A 19,052-nucleotide genomic window follows, 5' to 3' on the forward strand; every position below is an offset into this window, starting at 1 on the left:
ATGATTTTGCTTCTGCTCCAAGTAGCCTCCATTAGCAAGTTAACTAATCAATCCCGGTGAGATGCTGCCGCCCGGTGAGAGTGCAGCAGCCTTAATTGCAAAGCAATGGAGTGCACTAAAACGTTTGCTGAAGCAGCCTCAATTGCAAAGCAATGGAGTGCACTAAAACGTTACATATTCTCTAAAAGATTAGATGAAAAATGCAATATTTTCGCATTTAGCAAAATTAAAACACGTTCTTCGCTGTAAAGTGAACTGCTTTGGCAGTTTCAACTCGTTCTTCTTTTCGCTTATTCTTTGTTTACTTGTGGTACACAAATGTCAACCGCCAGGACGGCGCAATCTTGTATACTATCATTCTTGGTACAAGTGTATGGTTAGAGTACACATACGCTCTGAGAAACCACGCGTGTTAAATGGACACGAAGGTTCATTTATACTGGCATGTACACACAGCAGCAAGCTCATGCCACCAACAGCGATGTCGTATGCATAAAATTTCTACTGGGGAAATGACACACTAACACAATCACACTTTCAGCTCGCGTTTACTTGTGGTAGTGATCACATCTGCTCATATACACTCCTCGTCATTTGAATTGCACACCCTTTCAATCTTTAGTATTTACAGTTTTCCTTTTGTTTATTTAATATAAATTGTTTGCAAAAATATAGCATATCCTACGGGTAAATGCCATTTTAAATTTTTAAACTTAAGCTTAAACTTAAAAGAAAATTTCTTTTCCATTACTTGGGCAGCATGTTGTATGATTTTTTCGTTTTTCTTGAGAGCTGGAAACAGTTCTTAAAAAAGGTCAACATAGGAGTGTGCCATCCTAATGACCTGCAGTGAATAACTTAATAATATTTGTAGAAAAATTTCGGATATGCAGTTTTGTAGCCCATTCAATTATAGTGTAATAAAGTGCAAGTTTCATGAGACTCTAATCTAGCCCTGATTTTTGAAATTTTTTTATTTTTTATTGACGGTGCTGCGCATTTTATTCCTTGTAAAAATTTTGTCGAGCATACTTTTATGAGAGAAAAAATGCGCAGCACCATCACCAAAAAAATTTTCAAAAATCACCGCTATTTTACAGACACTTGCACTTTATTGCACCCCTTTGATCCATTTTTGGCAGCAAATGTCAGTTACGCGGTTGTGCAAAATGACGATACGCGGTTTTGTACAAAAAAAATTTATGACCTAGAGATGTTACAATTTTTCCTTATACTATTTAATAAAAAAATCTGCTCCGAAAATTTTACTCTGATAGTCCGAACGCTGCTTTCAACTGACGTTTGAGTTGTGTACTTATGTGCATGAATCACATTCATCATTTTTGATGTTTTTTGGTTTGGTTTACATCGTCTGCTACCTCTTCGTAGTGATTTTTTTTAGCGATTTTATGAGTTTTCTGCAGCGATTTTAATTATAAATTTTGATTTATTACAAACTTATGATATAATATGAAGTGCTTTGTGATTGGAACAAGTTTGTGCGTTGGTTTGATTTGCCAGGAGGCGTAAATTTGCATGAAAAGTGGGTGAATTTTTGGCCAGAACGTTGGTGTTGAAAAATCGATCGGTGCCGATAATATTTATGCGATTGTAAAACACTCTAAATCATGAAAACCATATTTTATGAACACTTTTCACTTATTATATTTTATAATAGGTGTATTCGCGTATTCTTCCAGCAGAAAAATTTCAGCAGCAAAATTCTCATGAATTTGTATCTGATATCTCTCGAAGCGAGAAATGTTAGAAAAAGTACGCGAACGCAAAACTAGCAAAAACTTGCAGGTTTTTAGTATAGCTGATCGAAATTTTGTTTATTGATGATGATGTGATAGTTATCAGAAACTATCAATACGCGAATAAACCTATAATCGCACTCAATTACCGCGCCTCTTTCATTTTCTTTGTTTGTTTTCATTCTTAGGCAGATGTCAAAAACGTTCAGATATTTACTTTTTTCATTCTTTTCCGATTGCGTGATCCCGTTAGTTGGTTTATGTGCATATCACTTTTGTCACTTCCTGAATGGTTGAAACTGTCATTCATAAATTGCAGCACATGGCGTTAGTACGAGGTATGTAGTAAAATAGTAATTTTTGTTGCATCTCATTAAAATTGTCTACTTTCTTTACAGCTTTTAGCCGAGTTGTTAACATGGGTGACAAAGGAGATGATCAGAATGGAGAAAACATATTGAGGCGCGGCGCTTATTACTGGCAGTCACGTTTGTGGCCCAATCTCGATCATTACCGCTCATTCGCAGCTTAAGGTATCCTACCCGGAATATATGCGTAATCCCCTTAAATGCGTTTATACGGGCACATTAAATCTATTTTGATACCATGATTATTGCCTCATTAAGACAATTGTACCGAGAGTGCGATCTAAGTTAGCACTGCGCACAATCTACCCTATGCCCACTCATTTAACAATTTAACACAACTAACTAAAATTTTTTGCTGCAAAAATCGATGTGGGGACTTATGATTCGATGAAATGCATCATAATCAATCAAAAAGTGAATTTTGGATTTTTAGTTAGTTACGGCTTTTTGTATTTCAGCGACGATGTGAGTTACGCCCTTTCCATACTATACTAACGATATATTGTATGCCAAGTCCCACTGCTCTATAGATACTAAATTCGCCTTGCATTGATTCTTAATTGATTTGTGAGCTTGGCTGCCAACTTTTACACTTTCCATTTTATTTTTAATCCGCTGCGTGCAAATTTTGACAATTATCACAAAATAAAATAAATGTTTTTGTTTTCGAGCGCACAGAGGTGCGTTTTTCTGCTAAGTAAAAAAGAAAACACGGAACCTAATCATAAACAATAAGCCATTTTATGAAAAAAAAAATGATTACACTTATTTAAGAAAAAGTAGAAACAAAACTAGCATTGCATCCAGTTTTTTCAACAGACCTTTGACAAATAATATTTGATAGTTACATAATTCTCACATAATTAAAGGTTATCTTTTACCGCGCAAATCAACGATTCTCTTTATAGCTAGACGTTGAAAAATCCGCCGGAAATACCTATTGAAAGAGCTTACCCTTTGACTATAAATTACAAAAGAAGGGGGACATAGTGGGAAAGTTTTAACGTAGCATCTCCACAGTCAAAAAAGTATCATTTTGTTTTCCAGATATACGTTTATCAGTGCACTTGAACAATATTCGCATTCGCAAAAGCTCCGCATTGATTATTGGGTAGTAGTGCACTTTAGAGGAACCAGGTCAAAATGGACGGAAAAGGTTCGAGACTGGTATCAATCGACGCGTCTTAACGCCAACAACAATCCGAGACCGGGAATTTACATTTTTAATTCATTAAAGAGTTATTTGCAAAAAAACACTTGCACTTTCCGCACAATGTTTTGATGAATTTCACGCAAATGAATGGAATAAATGAACTCAATTTAACACGTATTTATTAGTTTTTATACATTTGTGATGTTTTAAGTGTACACTTTGGCGAAATTCTGTATTTAATAGCAATATTCCGATGGTGAAAATCCGCACAACAATCTTGGGTAGTTAATATAAACAAGATGGAGGAAAACTGGTGCTGCCACTCCATTAATACAATTTGTATTTCAACTTTAAAAACACCCAAATAATGCACAAGAAATATACTTTTGTGAAAAGGGGATTTCTGTTCCTTTTCTTCGCACGCAGAAAGGAGAATTCTACGTAGTGAGGGTTATAATCCGTAGGCGCGGCCGAAGGCCGCCTACGCAGAAAGGTGTTCTCTGCCAAATGTGTTCAGCCCCTTTTATTTGGCAACACAGAAAGAAGAATTCTACGTAGCGAGGGTTATCATCCCTAAGCGCGGCCGAGCACAGTGGTCGAAAACACTTATTTAGCGGCGTTTAATTAATAGCGCTTAGGGATTTTTTTTTTTGTTTGTGTAATATTTTTTTTTAGTTGAAAACAGATTAATCTACAATGGTAAACAAAAAAAAATCTTTTAAAAATATATTTATATATAATTCTTTTTGTGAAAGTTGAACTTTTTTTTCATATTTTAGACATTATTTCTTTTATTCAGAAAAACATGATGAAGTTAATATATTTAATGTTTCTTATTCTTTTGGGCTAAAAATATAGTAAACTTTAATATTAAAATTTTTTTTATTTGAATTTTTTATTTTTTTATATTTTTTTTAAATTTTTTTTCTGTTGAAATAACTATTTTAGGCCTTATTCAGTCATCATATATTTCATAAAAAAAGGCTGATATTGTGAAGCTGCAAATTTTTTGTATATTGATAACATTGGAATAAATCAAAATTAATGCAAAACATATGTTTTCAATAAGCTTTTTATTTATAATTTTTTTTTTAATTTTCAGATTAAAATGCTCTACTCAGTATCTGATAAGCTATCATATGACATATTATTTTCTTCACCTGTATTACAAAGAAGACTAATAATATCCTTATCTATAATATCATCCTTTTTTGAAGAGGGCAATGAACTTTTCGATAACATGGTAATGAAAGGATCTGATGAAACAAATAGTGTATGTGCCAAGTCTTCCATTGAGTTTTTCCGTGAATTTTTTCGAGTGTGATGTAGGCGATATTTTCTAAGGTCTTTATTTCTGGCCTCGAGAGCTTCTTCTGACATCATACCTATTGGAAGCATATTTAATAATATCTGCACCATGTATTAAAATTTTATGGACCGATGAGGGCATATAAAACCAGGGATACAAATCAACAAAAATAGTTGCTGTTTGGTATGCGTACTGCTGAAAGGCGTCCGTATTGATTTCATATCCAGAAGCCATTGTCCGTAAAATAACGCTGAAACGATATATTAATAAACTGCTAACACCTGTTATTTGAGCAGCCAATTTTGATTGTTGGAAAAATCTTCCGGATGTGTTGCCATTATTAGTTGTGCCTGATCCAGGCATTGGGATATCAACCAGTATACCCATTTCTTTTCTCAGATTTGTTTGTATTTCAGTCTTTTTATCAACAGTCGCCATATCACAACTGCGAATCTGCCATTTTTTAAATGGAATTCTGTAAGCGATATGCAGAATACACTCAAAGAAGCGAATCCACGCATGTAAAGTTGATAATCCACATTCGTATAAGTTTTCTTTGCACGGCAAATTTTTCACCATTTGAAGGTTGTTCATATTTTTTGGTGATGCATCACAAATTCCACACTTTTGGGATGATGTTTCTGCCACAACACTAAATACCTTCCCATCTATCATCGTCATATGGAACTGATGATGAACTTCATAATTTTGAAGTTTCGTTGGCTGAATTTTGGCTATTTGAGATTCGACATTGTTCACTTCATCACGGATTAATTCTGCTGTTTCCTTTTGACAAAGTAATTTTAGTGGTCTGCAATAACGAGTTGATGAAGGTTTGGCATTTTTCCAGAGTATGGTTGAACCGAAAACTATTTGTAATGGTACCAAGCACACCGTAAACATATGTTGGTCAATCATACAAGCGTCAACATTATCAAAATTTTGTCGATAAGTTGAGTGGCCACTACTTCCATCACAACCCCATTTGTAAATGGCAGTTATCTTAAGAGCGTTATTACTCTCAGAGTTTGTGAAATCTTGGGAATGCGCAGCAAATATTCTGGCCACTGTGTGATTAACCAAACATTGTAAAGGCACCTCAAAAGAATGATCAGTAACTTGTAGCCCATCAGGGTAGCAAATTTTTTTCGCAGACAGTAAAACATCATAAGTGGGAAATATATTAGCATTTCTCTTTTTAGTTCCATTCTGCAAGTCCATGTAAACCCTTTTTGTATAACCGCCATCAATATATAATGCTAAAGCTTCCTCTGCTGTGTATTTTATGACTTCATTATTATTGGTTAATATGGCAGATTTTAATCTTTTTGGCAAATTTTCATCGGAGTTCAACATTGATACGACTACTGATGCAGTCCTCTTGCCAGCCTTGTATAAACTAGTGCCGGCCGCAGACATGAGCTCATCGCACGGGATTTCTTTGGCGATATCAGACACTTTTTTCTTTTTTGTTTTTTTCCTGGCTGTCCGTGAAGCTTATTTTGGGTCGCCCAGTACTTGGGGTTGGGTCTACCAATAAAATTTCACTATCTAACCAGACCTTGTTATTTCTCTCAAAAATCATCCGAGCCCGGTGGCTTTGTCTCCATTTCATGCTTATTTTTTACCCTATTGGATATTTCAATGCATTGATCCTCATTATATTTGCTTTTATCTATGATGTCGAAAACATAGGATTCCACGGCAGAAAATTTTTTAGAAGCGTCATGTTCCGCATACCATACCAAAAATAGCGCTCGCTTAGATACTGACATTGTAACTAAAAAAATTAGTTTATAAAAAAGTTGCAAAAACGTGCATCTCATTTTAAACATTTCACATAACAACACTATACATTAATTAAAAAAAATAAAATTAGATCGATTGCATTCGAATCACAGAAGTTTACTTCTACAACAGGTGAATTTATGGGAAAACATTATAATTCTTACTAGCACTTTAAACAACAACAAATCTAAAACACGAAACACAAACACTGGACACAAACACATTTTTTTCGTTAATACACACCTTTAACTTTAAATAAAAAAATTAAAAAGAATTTTAGAATCACTTTGAGAAATTTAATGAACAATTGCAGCTGCTTGTTAAAAAAGGCGGAAAGGTTTTTGGCTGCATCTGGTGCAACATATGCTGTGTTTGAAGCTTTACAGCTATGCGAATATTGAGAGCAAAACAAAATGAAAAATGTCAGTGATCTATCTGATGTATTAGTAATCAAATACAAATCTGTTTTTCCGTTAAAATAGATTTTCAAATTTGATTTAATCGGAGCTAGATTGGCCATTTCTACCACTGTGCCGAGGGCCGCCTACGCAAAAAGGTGTTCTCTGCAAAAGGTGTTCTGCTCCTTTTCTTTCGCAACACAGAAAGGAGAATTCTACGTTGTGAGGGTTATAATCCCTAAGCGCGGCCGAAGGCCGCCTACGCAGAAAGGTGTTCTCTGCAAAAGGTGTTCAGCCCCTTTTATTTGGCAACACAGAAAGAAGAATTCTACGTAGTGAGGGTTATAATCCCTAAGCGCGGCCGAAGGCTGCCTACGCAAAAATGTGTTCTCTGCAAAAGGTGTTCTGCCCCTTTTCTTTGGCAACACAGAAAGGAGAATTCTACGTTGTGAGGGTTATAATCTCTAAGCGCGGCCGAAGGCCGACTACGCAGAAAGGTGTTCTCTGCAAAAGGTGTTCAGCCGCTTTTCTTTGGCAGCACAGGTAGGAGAATACGTAGTGAGGGTTATAATCCCTAGGGGCGGCCGAAGGCCGCCTACGCAAAAAGGAGTTGGACGCACAAAAACTTTTTTAATAGAGTGACAGCAGCAATTTACCTCAATTTTATTTTTAATAGTGTGGCAACACTAGTTTTCCTCCATCTTATTTATATTAACTTCACGAGATTGTTGTGCGGATTTTCAACATTGCAATATTCCAATTTAATACAGAATTTCGTAAAAATTTACACTTGAAACATCACAAATGTATAAAAACTAATGAATACGTGTTCAGTTGAGTTCATTTACTCCATTTATCTGCTTCAAATTCATCAAAACATAGTGCGAAAAGTGCAAGTGTTTTTTGCGAATAACTCTTTAATGAATTAAACATGTGAATTTCCGGTCCCGGATTATTGTTGTTCGCATTAAAACGCGTCGATTGATACCCCTCCTGAATTTTTTTCATCAATTTTGGCCTGGTTCCGCTAAAGTGCACTTTTGCCGATTATTGCGAATGCGAAAGCGAATGTTAAAATTAGTGCGGAAGCTCCGCGGTTGCGAATGCGAATGTGAATATTCGATATCGATACTATCGAATGGTTCTATTTTTTTGCACTATCGAATGGTCGTTGGCCACTATCGATAGTCTTTGCTTGAGGAAATATATATATTGTTTATATACAGAGCGTTCCAGAACGTCTTACTGTGTAACGAATACAACCCCTGACTCGAAGTACCGAATCATTACTCACATAATAATGTCGTTACTCGCATGTTTCGTATATGCACCATTAACGTGAATCGTTACAACACAACATACTGTGCGGGAACGAAACTGTTGTTCGCATCGATAATAAAGTGTGTAGGGTGGTCAAAAATGCATGTGAAAAAGTAAAGTCGGAATTGGTATGCTCTCACCCTAGGATTGTTCTATAACTAAAAAAAATATACCCTTTTTTTTGAAATCAAAAAATATTCAGAGGTCGCTCAAAGCGCCCAAAGGTTTCCATGTATTTTATACGGGGAAAAAACAACTTTTCGTAGAAATGGTATAGAATAGTTAAAAATCAATATTTTTCTACCAGAACTCTGCTTATCTGCAGGAGATTCCCAATAATAATACCCAATTGTTTATTTAGCCATTTTTTCATTGCAACTATAATTTATAGGCCCGACAAAAACCCCGAAAAATGCAATGGGGCGACCAATAAGAAATCGTTAGTATTAAAAAATGGTTAAATAAACAATTAGGTGTTATTACTGAATTACCGATCGAAAAATATTGACTTTCAAGAATTCTATGCCCTTTCTACGAAAAAATTTATTTTTCCCATATAAAAATACATGGAAACTTTGAGCGCTTTGAGCGACCTCTAAATATCTTCTGATTACAATATAAAAAAATTGGGTATACTTTTTTCGTACACAAGTGCTTGTATCAGAAGTAACGAGTAAAGTAACGATACGAAAGATACGGGTGTTGATTGGATTAGTAACGAATACATACGGGTACCCAAATTTTCGTTACTTTTACAGCTCTAATAAGTACATACTCGTTACTTTTCCTTCGATACCAAGTAAATTTTGTTATCGATACTTTTGAACCAAGTACTGAGTAGGTATAGAAAAAAGTACTCGTATCGGAACCCGATACCAAGTTAAATTTTGCTCCGAAATTTTTTTCCTCTACGTTTATGCCTAATATGAATCGCCCTGTGCTTTTTGGCAACTTAATTGCCAACGAAAACCGCGAGAAGGCGCCAAAGTCGACATAATGCAAAGTATACGCGATCCAATTGCATCACCAAATTCGAGGGTTTGCAACGTTTACACGGCCAATTGTTCGAGTGAAAGTGTGAAGTGGATGAATGTTCAGTACAGATGTTTTAACGCGATGTAAAAGTCACTGAGTAACTCTATTATTCTTCGCGCTGTAAACATTAGCGGGCAATAAAAAAGGTAGGGGCAAATAGCCATGTTATTGAAGAAAAGATATAAAGAAAGAGTTGATTCAAAATATAAAAAAATTCTTAGAAAATACTAAAATATTGAACGTATCCCAAGCCCAGAAAAATTAAACGCTATCTTCGTATCTAGTCTGTAGAAAATATATATATACAATATTTGAGTGGTTCAAAAAACTCTCTTTTTAGTAATTCATAAACGCTACATATTGCAACTACACAGTCGGAAAAGTAGTAATGCATTACAAGCGTGATAAATAATATAATGTATTTCGTATGCGTTCTCGATAATATTACTGCTAACTATGTAATCAGCATTCTAATGTATTCAAAAAGTTCCAGAAATTTCATATAAAAACACATTCATTTCTCGATGCTAGGTTATGCAAAATTGAATGCCCCACTTTTCTTAGGACATCGCCCTGGGAAAAAAATCATTTTCGAATGTGAAAAGGGTTGTTTTACTGATTATTTTTTCGATTACTATACATTACATTTTCCCACTGGGATCTTTTACTTGCGAACGATTGTTTTCGAAAGGAGGAGCAACAATAGCCACGTCAAGAAATCGGTTGACTGACAAATATTTGGAAAAACTTCTATTCTTAGGAAGTACAAAAAAGAACACCTTTTTCGCTGAAATATTTTATTAATAAATGTTTACTTAAATAAGGCTAACTTGGAATCTTTTCCAATGTATATGTATCTTTGTAAATACCATTCATCATTAAACATATAGTTCTGCTATGTAACGGAGTTTTATTTATTTTCAGTTCCTACATTATTAAATTTTATTATTCGGAGTTTAGGATTCCCAGAGGATGATTAACTTGTGATTAAAAAAAAAAATTAACTTAATGCGGAATACATGATGAGTACCGATACGAGTAGGTATCGATACTTTAGTTCCGATATTTTTCAGGCATCGATCCTTTTTTCGATACTACTTCCAAGTAAAACTATCGATACCTGAATGGTATCGTTTCATCCCTATTTGCTACTGACATTGTGGCTGTACATAATATAACCATTAATGAACGAAATATTTATCATCCCGTAGAAAACAGCCCAGCCTATCTATCTATTCGTCTTCCTACTTCAGGACATCAGAGAACACATTTGATCTAGTGCATCCACCCCGCCTTTGGTTTGATTATAATACATAATCATCTCTGGTTTACCGAAAGTTTCATTTAAATTGGCGTCTTCATTACAAGCAGAGCTGCTAACTTGGCTCAAATCGTGCAATTTTTGGCCCTATTTTACTTAAAATGGCTCTTAATTTTTCAATTTGGCACAACGTGCTAAAATGACACTTTCGAAAAATAGTAATATTTCAATACATTTGTGTGAAATTGTTTGCGTGTACTTCTTTTTCTCAACTAAAATTTTCTAATTTGTATAGTGTATACAACTGGTTTATCTTACCTTGCCATTGGACTTTCGTTTTAGAAATGTGTTTCTTAATGCTAAATGGGAAGAGTTAAAAAGAATGGAACCTCTTGTGGAACATTTTGGCACTTTCTTATCCTCAATATGGCACTTCATAGCTAAGTATAGTTGGCATCCCTGATCACAAGATGATAGCAAGTAAAACATTTTAGCTGGCTTCGGCTTATAAGAAACGAGTGTAAGGGGTCCCTTAAAACAAAACATAGATGTTCCCACTGACCAGGAGTGACTGTTTTTTTATCACTTCAGGTATCTTGCGTTTGTTTGATCGCACTGTTCCTACAATCGTCAGTTTCCCAAATAAGGTATTCCATTTATTATGTACTTTGTACCACTGTCACACACAATTACAATTTTCATTCCATAGCCCAGCAAACATTTGGAGTCATAAATGAGTCTTTAAGGAGTCCTATTTCGGAGCCATTACGCTCATAATGAGCTCATTTAAGAGTCCGATATGAGGGTGTATCCCTTCCTCCGAATGTCGACTTATATGAGCTTAAATTCTTATATCAAATGAGCCTCAATATGAGCCATATTCGACTCTTATTAGCCTCATATACGGCTCATTTTGGACTCTTTTAAAACAATTTTTGGCCTCATATAGGAATCATTTCAGACTCTTTTTAAGACTTACCGGCCTCATAAATTACTACAATCGGACTCTTATTTTACGTTATTCTTTGAGTCTTATGGAACTCACTATATTTGCAAAGGCATTCATCAAAAATTCCTTTCAAATAATATACATACATACTTACGTGCATATACACATTCCAACATGCATTCAATAGCAGCAGCTGCAGCTAAATTTTGTTCATTTTTTCCCAGCAAACATTTGGAGTCATAAATGAGTCTTTAAGGAGTCCCATTTCGGAGCCTTTGTGCTCATAATGAGCTCATTTAAGAGTCCGAAATGAGGGTGTTTCCCTTCCTGCGAAGGTCGACCTATATGAGCTTAAATTCATACATCAAATGAGCCTCAATATGAGTCATATTGGACTCTTATTGGCCTCATATACGGCTCATTTTGAACTCTTTTTGAAGCTCTTAAATGACTCTTATTGGCCTCATAAATGCCTACTTTCGGAGTCTCATTGTATGCTGTTCTGTGACTCTTATTGGCTTTATTCTTCAACTCTCTTAATTAACTTACTTTAGAGCCATCTTAGCAAGGAAATCATTTCAAATACTGTTTTATATTTATATACATGTTGCATATTTATATAAATACAGCTAAATTTTGTTTATTTTTCCTTCCTAATTATTTTTCATATCTGTATAAACAAGTTTAGATATACATTTCTAGTCGTTATTGTTTTTATACTGGAACAAAATGCTGGCTCATAACTTGGATCATATATGACTCCTAAAAGATTCATATAAGAGTAAAAAAATGTTTGTTTTTGAAACTCATATTTCTTACCTACCTAGGACTCCTTTCCGACTCATATATTCTGAGCGCTCAGAATATGTTTGCGGGGTTGTTTTCTAATTATTTTCAATTTCTGTATGAACAAGTTTAGATATAAATTTCAAATCTTTATTGTTTTTATATTCGCCCAAGGTGCTGGCTCATAACTTGGATCATATATGAATCCTAAAAGATTCATATAAGAGTAAACAATTTTTTGTTTTTGAAACTCATATTTCTTACCCACCTAGGACTCCTGTCGGACTCATATATTCTGAACGCTCAGATTATGTTTGCAGGGAGGTACTTGCTTGGCTTGTTGGGCACATACATCCTAAAAGGACGCCGTCCGCGAAAACCAAGTAATTCTTCATCTATAGTAACGTGAGCCCCTGCAGTATAATTACTTATACATTGGTTTACAAATATATCTCATATTTTCCTGACGGGAGTAAATACATCGCTTGCTAAAAGTGTGGGACGTATACTTCCATCATCCATTCGGAGTCATCGTTTCAAAATATTAAATCTATCACGACTCACCGTAGATACAATACCACTGACAAAGATCGATCAAATAGCTCTTCTGTAGTCATGTGGTTATCCTACCTCACTTCTCTCATTACCAGAATACCAATCAAAGCACGAATTTCATCTTTATGAGTGTCACGAAATGTACAACCGGTCATAGATATGCTTCGTTTCAAATAAATCTCAGTATTAGTTCCTTTTACGATCTCGGCAATTATTTCATCAGTAAAAAAGGTATTGAAGCATAAATAAGGATCATATAGATTACGACACATTCGTTGGGGGCCCCTTTGATATCTAACAATATTCAGTGCTGACAATTGGCTACTCTTAGATGGTTTCGGGGTCGACCAGCAATGTCTATTCTTTCCTCGAATAGTTCTCTGCGGCAGAGTAATTATTCGTCTAAAAGCTGATGAAGAAGCTAGTTGTTCAATACGCTTCTGGAATATAGGTTGGGTTTCACTAGGTATCGGCAGTTCTTCCCTCTCCACATCCTAAAAAGCTTCTTCCACCGGTGATCTCGCCATCAGTCTCCAAAAGAGCGGCCAAGATACGGTCTTCGTCCAAATTGCAACGCGCCATTATGCTTTCCAGTCAGGATATCAACAATTATAAAACTGTAATATAAGAGATGATAATATATGTATAATAAATAGTTGTAAAAGTACACACACAACACGAATATTCACATAGGCAAAAATCTTGAGTCACTTAAAAGATAACCATGCGTCATTGTGACTAACAGCCTGGTTATATTTCAAAATTGGTAATATTTACCGCAGCAACGTGTGAGCCTTACGTAAAGTCTGCGCAACGACTGAGATGTCCGAAAGCGCATGCGTCAATTTGACAGACTGTCTATCTAGGGTTAAGAAGTTTCACTTCAAAAAAATTTTGGAAAATTCGAATTAAATCGAATGTGCACCACCAAATTTAGAATCGAATAATCGAATGGTTGGGCAATGTCCCAAATTCGGAAAAAATCGAATTATAACCCCCCACTACCCATCCCTAGTGGGCAGTAAGTAGGTTTACCTAGAGGTGAGACCTCTAGTCTATTGTGCCTGTTTATAATGGTATTGTATTACTGTCGCTTTTTTGGGTTAATGAGGCATGATCCCCAGTACGTATGCTTTGCGTTGAAGTCACCCTCTGCCAGGAATTTATTACCCAGGCTATCAAAAAAATCTTTAGTCATTTTCAGAAATCGCGGTGGGCAATAAATAACCGACAGTTTCAAGTCTCGGCCGCGTTTTTGTAGGTATATGGTAGTTGCTTGCAGACAAGCTGTTGCTGTTGAGTCGTTCCCTTTCTAATCAGCACGGCTGTGCTGAGTGATTTTTGGCAAAGAATTTGTATCCAGGTATGGAGAAACTATATATGTATATATAAGTAGTCCACTTGCAAAGTGCGCTATGTACATTTTTTCGATTTTTAGTTTTGGTGGTTAACGTACCAGTATTTAAAGTAGTTTCATGTCCACTAACACTACAGTGCAAAATCCTTTTATATTCTGAAAAAAAATAGCATCAAATGTTAGCTACTCTAGCAAAAGTCGCTATAATACTTACTGTATGTATACCCAGCAAACAATTACGTTTGATATACATTTGAGAATGATTTGAAATCAAAGCCTTTCTAAAATGTCAAACGTTTGAAAATGATTTGATATTGATTTGAAAATTACAGCTTTCTCAATAAATAATAAATAAATGGAGTTTGATCTCCATTTGAGAATATGGTTAACTCTCAAATCAATTTCAAAGGTTATTTATCAATTTTACTTCAAATGTGGAAATAAAATTTATTATAGGAAATGTATTATTCATATTTAGTTTTACTTCGCGATGTACATAACAAAAGAAACAATTAAGATAAAGTAATTTATAATAAATTCGTCTTGAAGGGCTGCAGCTAATTCAATCCGCGCAAACATCAAATCCACTATTTGTGGGCTTACTCTTTAAAAAATTTTTTCAATTGATCTTAATTTTATTCTTAAAATTTTTTATTTAACTGCGCATTTTTATATCGTTTGACACTTGCCATCTTTCTTCAAATCAACCTCAAATGATTTTCAAATGTAAAATTTAAACCTCGTTTTCAATTTCAGAATCATTTGAGAAAGACATTTGATATCAAATTGAGAAATACATTTTCCTCAAACGTTTGAAACTGTGTTTGCTGGGTATATACACTTTCAAAAGTCGCTATAATATTTATTGTACGTATTTATACAAGTTCAAAAGTCTCCATCTTCTGATGAACTTAGAAAACTGCAAAAAAACGTGGTAGTTTCGGTGCCTAGTGGAAGACGTCTTAAAAAAGAAGCAGACCAACCTTCATGGAAGAGAGAACGCGAAAAGCTTAAAAAAGCTGGCTATATAAAACTTAATGTTTCAAAACTCGCTATATTTAATTTCTATATATAAAATTTGCAAAAACTACCACACTGCGATTTTGATTTTTAATGTTATTAGGCTCTGATTTATCCAAATTTTCAGATAATAAAAAGAAATATACAATTTGGATGTTACTTGTTGTTGTAGACGTTTTTTTTTAATTTATGGCTTACTATTATAAAATCACATAACGCTGTTTGCAAGTGGACTACTCATATATATTTGTTAGATGTGTTTCCGATAGTAGCATGCTGCGTTTTTATTGATTGGCTTTGTTTCTGGCTTAAGTTTTACCTTAAACATAGGCTGAGTGATTTTTTCGCTGTTGATAATATTGACAATATTTTTAACAGCAAATCCTGCCTTCTCTAGAGCATGCCCAATATCGCCAATGGGTACCTTTTATTATAACTTGCAGACCTTTACTGCTTTTGAGCTGGTATGTATAGAAGTTTTTCTTGTCATCATTCGGTTGTTTGGTCACCAACCGGTAATTTTCTTCAGTTAGAATCTGAAGTTTGGTCTCTTTAACGTTGTCCTTGGTAATTGATGTTCGTCGAACGTATTGTCTCTAACAATCTGAATTAATTTATTCATGAGCTCACTACAGTTTGGCTTTAGAAACTACATTGAGCTCTTCGTCACATTCATTGTCCAGAAGCGCAAACTTATTTCCCAGTAGCGGGTTAATGTCATTAGTTTTCGTTTTTGTAATTTTTGACTGATTTGCAAGTCTTTGCTGCTGTGGGCTTGTATGTATCTATTAATACCCGTTTAAGTCAATGTACGAGCTCTTGGATTAAGTAGGTCAACCTGCTCTGCGCTGCTTTACTTGGCTTGCGCTGGTGCCGTTATTCCCGCTTGTGCAGGTGTGGGTGAGCTGCGCAGGCATTGCTCCACTTCAGCCTGAAGTCGTGGTTGTAGACGTTGTTGTGGGCCGGGAATAGAATACCATGCTTTACAGGAATATGCCTTGCTCATCGGTGTGAACGTCAGTACTCCGCGACGGAGTCTCTCTCCCACCCCATATCCAACATCGAATTTGCGCTCCTTTACGTGGCAACACCTTTACGTCGCAAGGCTCCTAGCACCGTCCATCGAATTTCTTGGATGGCGGTGATGTCAGCCTTTGTGTCCCCATTTATCAGCCGGGGCAGAGACACCTTTCCAATTAACGGTCCGGACAATCCAGGTACATGCCCTCCAATAGTACTCCTTTAAACGTTTTTCATTTTCATCAGAGTCTTTAATTTTGTTTAATTGCAGTTTTCCCACCGCACAACCTATTTCTGGGTGTTTGTATTCTCATATAATCATAATCATTTAAATGCGTAAATTCTACGACCTTTCTGCTCTAATCACAATTAATGCCTTTTGTTCATAGCGAACCGAAATAATGATAAAAGCTACCTGCTATCTTTGAAACTAGTAATATTTTAAAAATGAATTTAAGGTGTTTTTTATTTTTCGTGCAATCATTAAAATACAACAGTGTTAACATTTTCTGATTGCCCTAGTAACAGTTCATGTGGAATTATCGCCTTTTGGAATGGAACTCCTGAAGTTCATTTATTCATTCCATGTTTTTTTTTACTATTTCGATTCCATCCTCGGCCAAGCAATTCTTGAGCTGCAAGTAGTACGAAATTAAAAGCTATTATAAAGTTTAGTTTATATAAAGCGTCTTGACAGTAAATAATGCATCCTGAAGCACTGAAGTACAAAAGTAAAGAAATTGTTTTATATCCAATCCCAAATGAAGACCTGAAAAGATATAAAAATTAAATTAATGTAAATAAAATATTTATCATAATAATCTTTATTTGAGAAAAATTCTTGTTTATGTTTGCTGGGTTGGAGATGCTTCGGCCAATAAAGTTAAAGAGGGGAAAAATTATATTTTCCTTATTCCCTCTTACGCGTTTCAACGCTATCGCGTCTTCATCAGAGAGTCTTTATTTGAAAACATAAAACCAAATAAATGATAAACATAATTGGCAACTAATAAGCATTACCAACGACAATTAATTAGGGGTGTGCACTCTGGGTAATGCCAAAAATGGCCTGCGGCCTACCCGGCCTCTAAGCCTGAACGGTAACGACCCTGGCTTCGTCCTCTGACTATGATTCTGGAAACGTTTGGATTTGTCGATCCTTGAGTTGGTGGTTGTGCTATTCTATCACCTGAGTATGCTGAGGTGACACTCAGCAGAAATGGCTGGCGGGCTAATGCTGCAACTGCCCCTGTCCCGTTAAAACGCTGGCAGGCCTCAGAGTACGTTCCAATTCCCGTGGCAGTTAAGTTGGTGGTAGGTACGGTTGAAATGCCTCCCACTGGTCTGCTCCGAACTCATGACCCCATAAGGGAATGTCTCAACCCTCGCCATAGTCTTGTTCAGAAGTAGATATGGGACCATTTAAAGGCGACTACACGCTAAAGTTTTGGATAGCGGCTATAAGTGGGGCCCAGTGAAAAATTAACAATTAAAAATAACGAAAACCAACAACCAAATAAAAATAAACCAGCCGAAAGGCTCACTCCGATAGGCGCATGGCTACCAAGATTTTGGAACGCTATGGCTGTGTGGCCTGGAGGGGGCAGCAAAAACCCGACGAAAGAAGTCGACGCGGCTCCTGCTGGCCCCAAGAGACAGAATTCTTAAAAGGAAGAAAGGTTCCGCGCTATAAGAACCAGCAATAGGAGTGCGCTTGCCCTGTTCTGCGAAATCGCTAAGCAGGCGGGATCAATTACCCTGGGGGTCCTTGATCGAAGTAGAGAAGACGGCGCCGTATCCAGGGATAACTGGAGGCGTGTGGCAACAGCCATATCCTCTGTCTTCCTAAGGGTTGTCAGAGGAGGCTCTGGTCCCCCTCCGAGATACGAGGCTTGTGATTGCCATTATGGCAATCACAAGCGGTCGCCGTCTATGTATAAGGCTGCAGTGGACGAAAATGATCTTCCTGCCAGCCCACGTGCCCATGTCTGGCTCCCCCCGAGCCCTCCTCACCAGAGGAGATTGAGGAAATCCTCCGTTACGGCAACCCGCAGCTGCCAACGCACAACTGGAAGGTTGTCAGGTTTGAGAAGTCCGAGGAATCCGGCGGCGCTCCTACAACTTACCTATGGATTCGAAAGGGTACTCCTTAGGCTTTACAAGTCCGACTCCAGAGGTGATGGCTCTCATCTTCCAGAAGTGCCGGTGATGAGCAAGTAGGTGGAATCCGTGATGCAAAAAGTGCTGGGGATGCTCTCTGAACCGAGGGATCTGACATCACCTTCGAACGGCTCGACGACAAGCCGGAGGATGGGAGGCTCTTAGCCTTAGTAAAAGAGGACGTCGAACTGGCGTGGCTGGAGAAGTCTTTGTAAGATGAAGATCCTACAAATAAACCGCCAACACTCTAAGGCGGCATCCTCTTATCTCCTTATTCACCTTGAACAAGGTGGAGCTGACGTAGTCCTGATCCAGGAGCCGAGGCTGAGTAGGAGCGGTATCTTCGGGATCAGGACGCCTAAATTCAAGCTGATGATGCAGAAACAAGCAGATAGACCAAGATCCTGCCCTGCATGCTCATCAGAAACGAATTTAAAGCACTAATTTTAATTAATTTCAGCAACGAGGACAATGTGACTGTCAGCCTGGAGGGCGGCGCCCTGTGTGGGGCTCCATATAAAATGTGGGCGAAAATACAATTATGGACGGATTTAAATGAAAACTTGTTTCCTAGTGAACTTGAGGACGGTGAATTCAAAAATACTTTTTTTTATGCCTTTCATACTTTCTCTGTAGATGCAGTTTAAAGATCAAAGTTTGGATTCTTGTTGCACTTACATAGGTATGTGCATATAGTTCATTCCATTTTCAAAAGTGAGGTGCCAGTTTACAGGGATTAGTCTGTAGATGTGCATTAACAAAAACGGAAATAACGCATAATTTACTTTATTTCACTTTTAAATTTGAGTTTTGCCT

General features: G+C 36.5%; 1 long non-coding RNA gene across 1 annotated transcript; it reads left to right on the forward strand.

The window, feature by feature from the left end:
* Positions 1–1,315: 1,315 nt before the first annotated feature.
* Positions 1,316–3,428, forward strand: LOC118734252. Its single transcript, XR_004992365.1, has 4 exons — positions 1,316–1,543; positions 2,011–2,095; positions 2,156–2,290; positions 3,173–3,428. It is a non-coding gene; the product is annotated as an uncharacterized LOC118734252 (long non-coding RNA).
* Positions 3,429–19,052: the final 15,624 nt, after the last annotated feature.

The sequence above is a fragment of the Rhagoletis pomonella genome, unplaced genomic scaffold (genome assembly GCF_013731165.1).
Source record: "Rhagoletis pomonella isolate Grant_MI unplaced genomic scaffold, Rhpom_1.0 Rhpom_scaffold_00002, whole genome shotgun sequence".
Classification (NCBI taxonomy): domain Eukaryota; kingdom Metazoa; phylum Arthropoda; class Insecta; order Diptera; family Tephritidae; genus Rhagoletis; species Rhagoletis pomonella.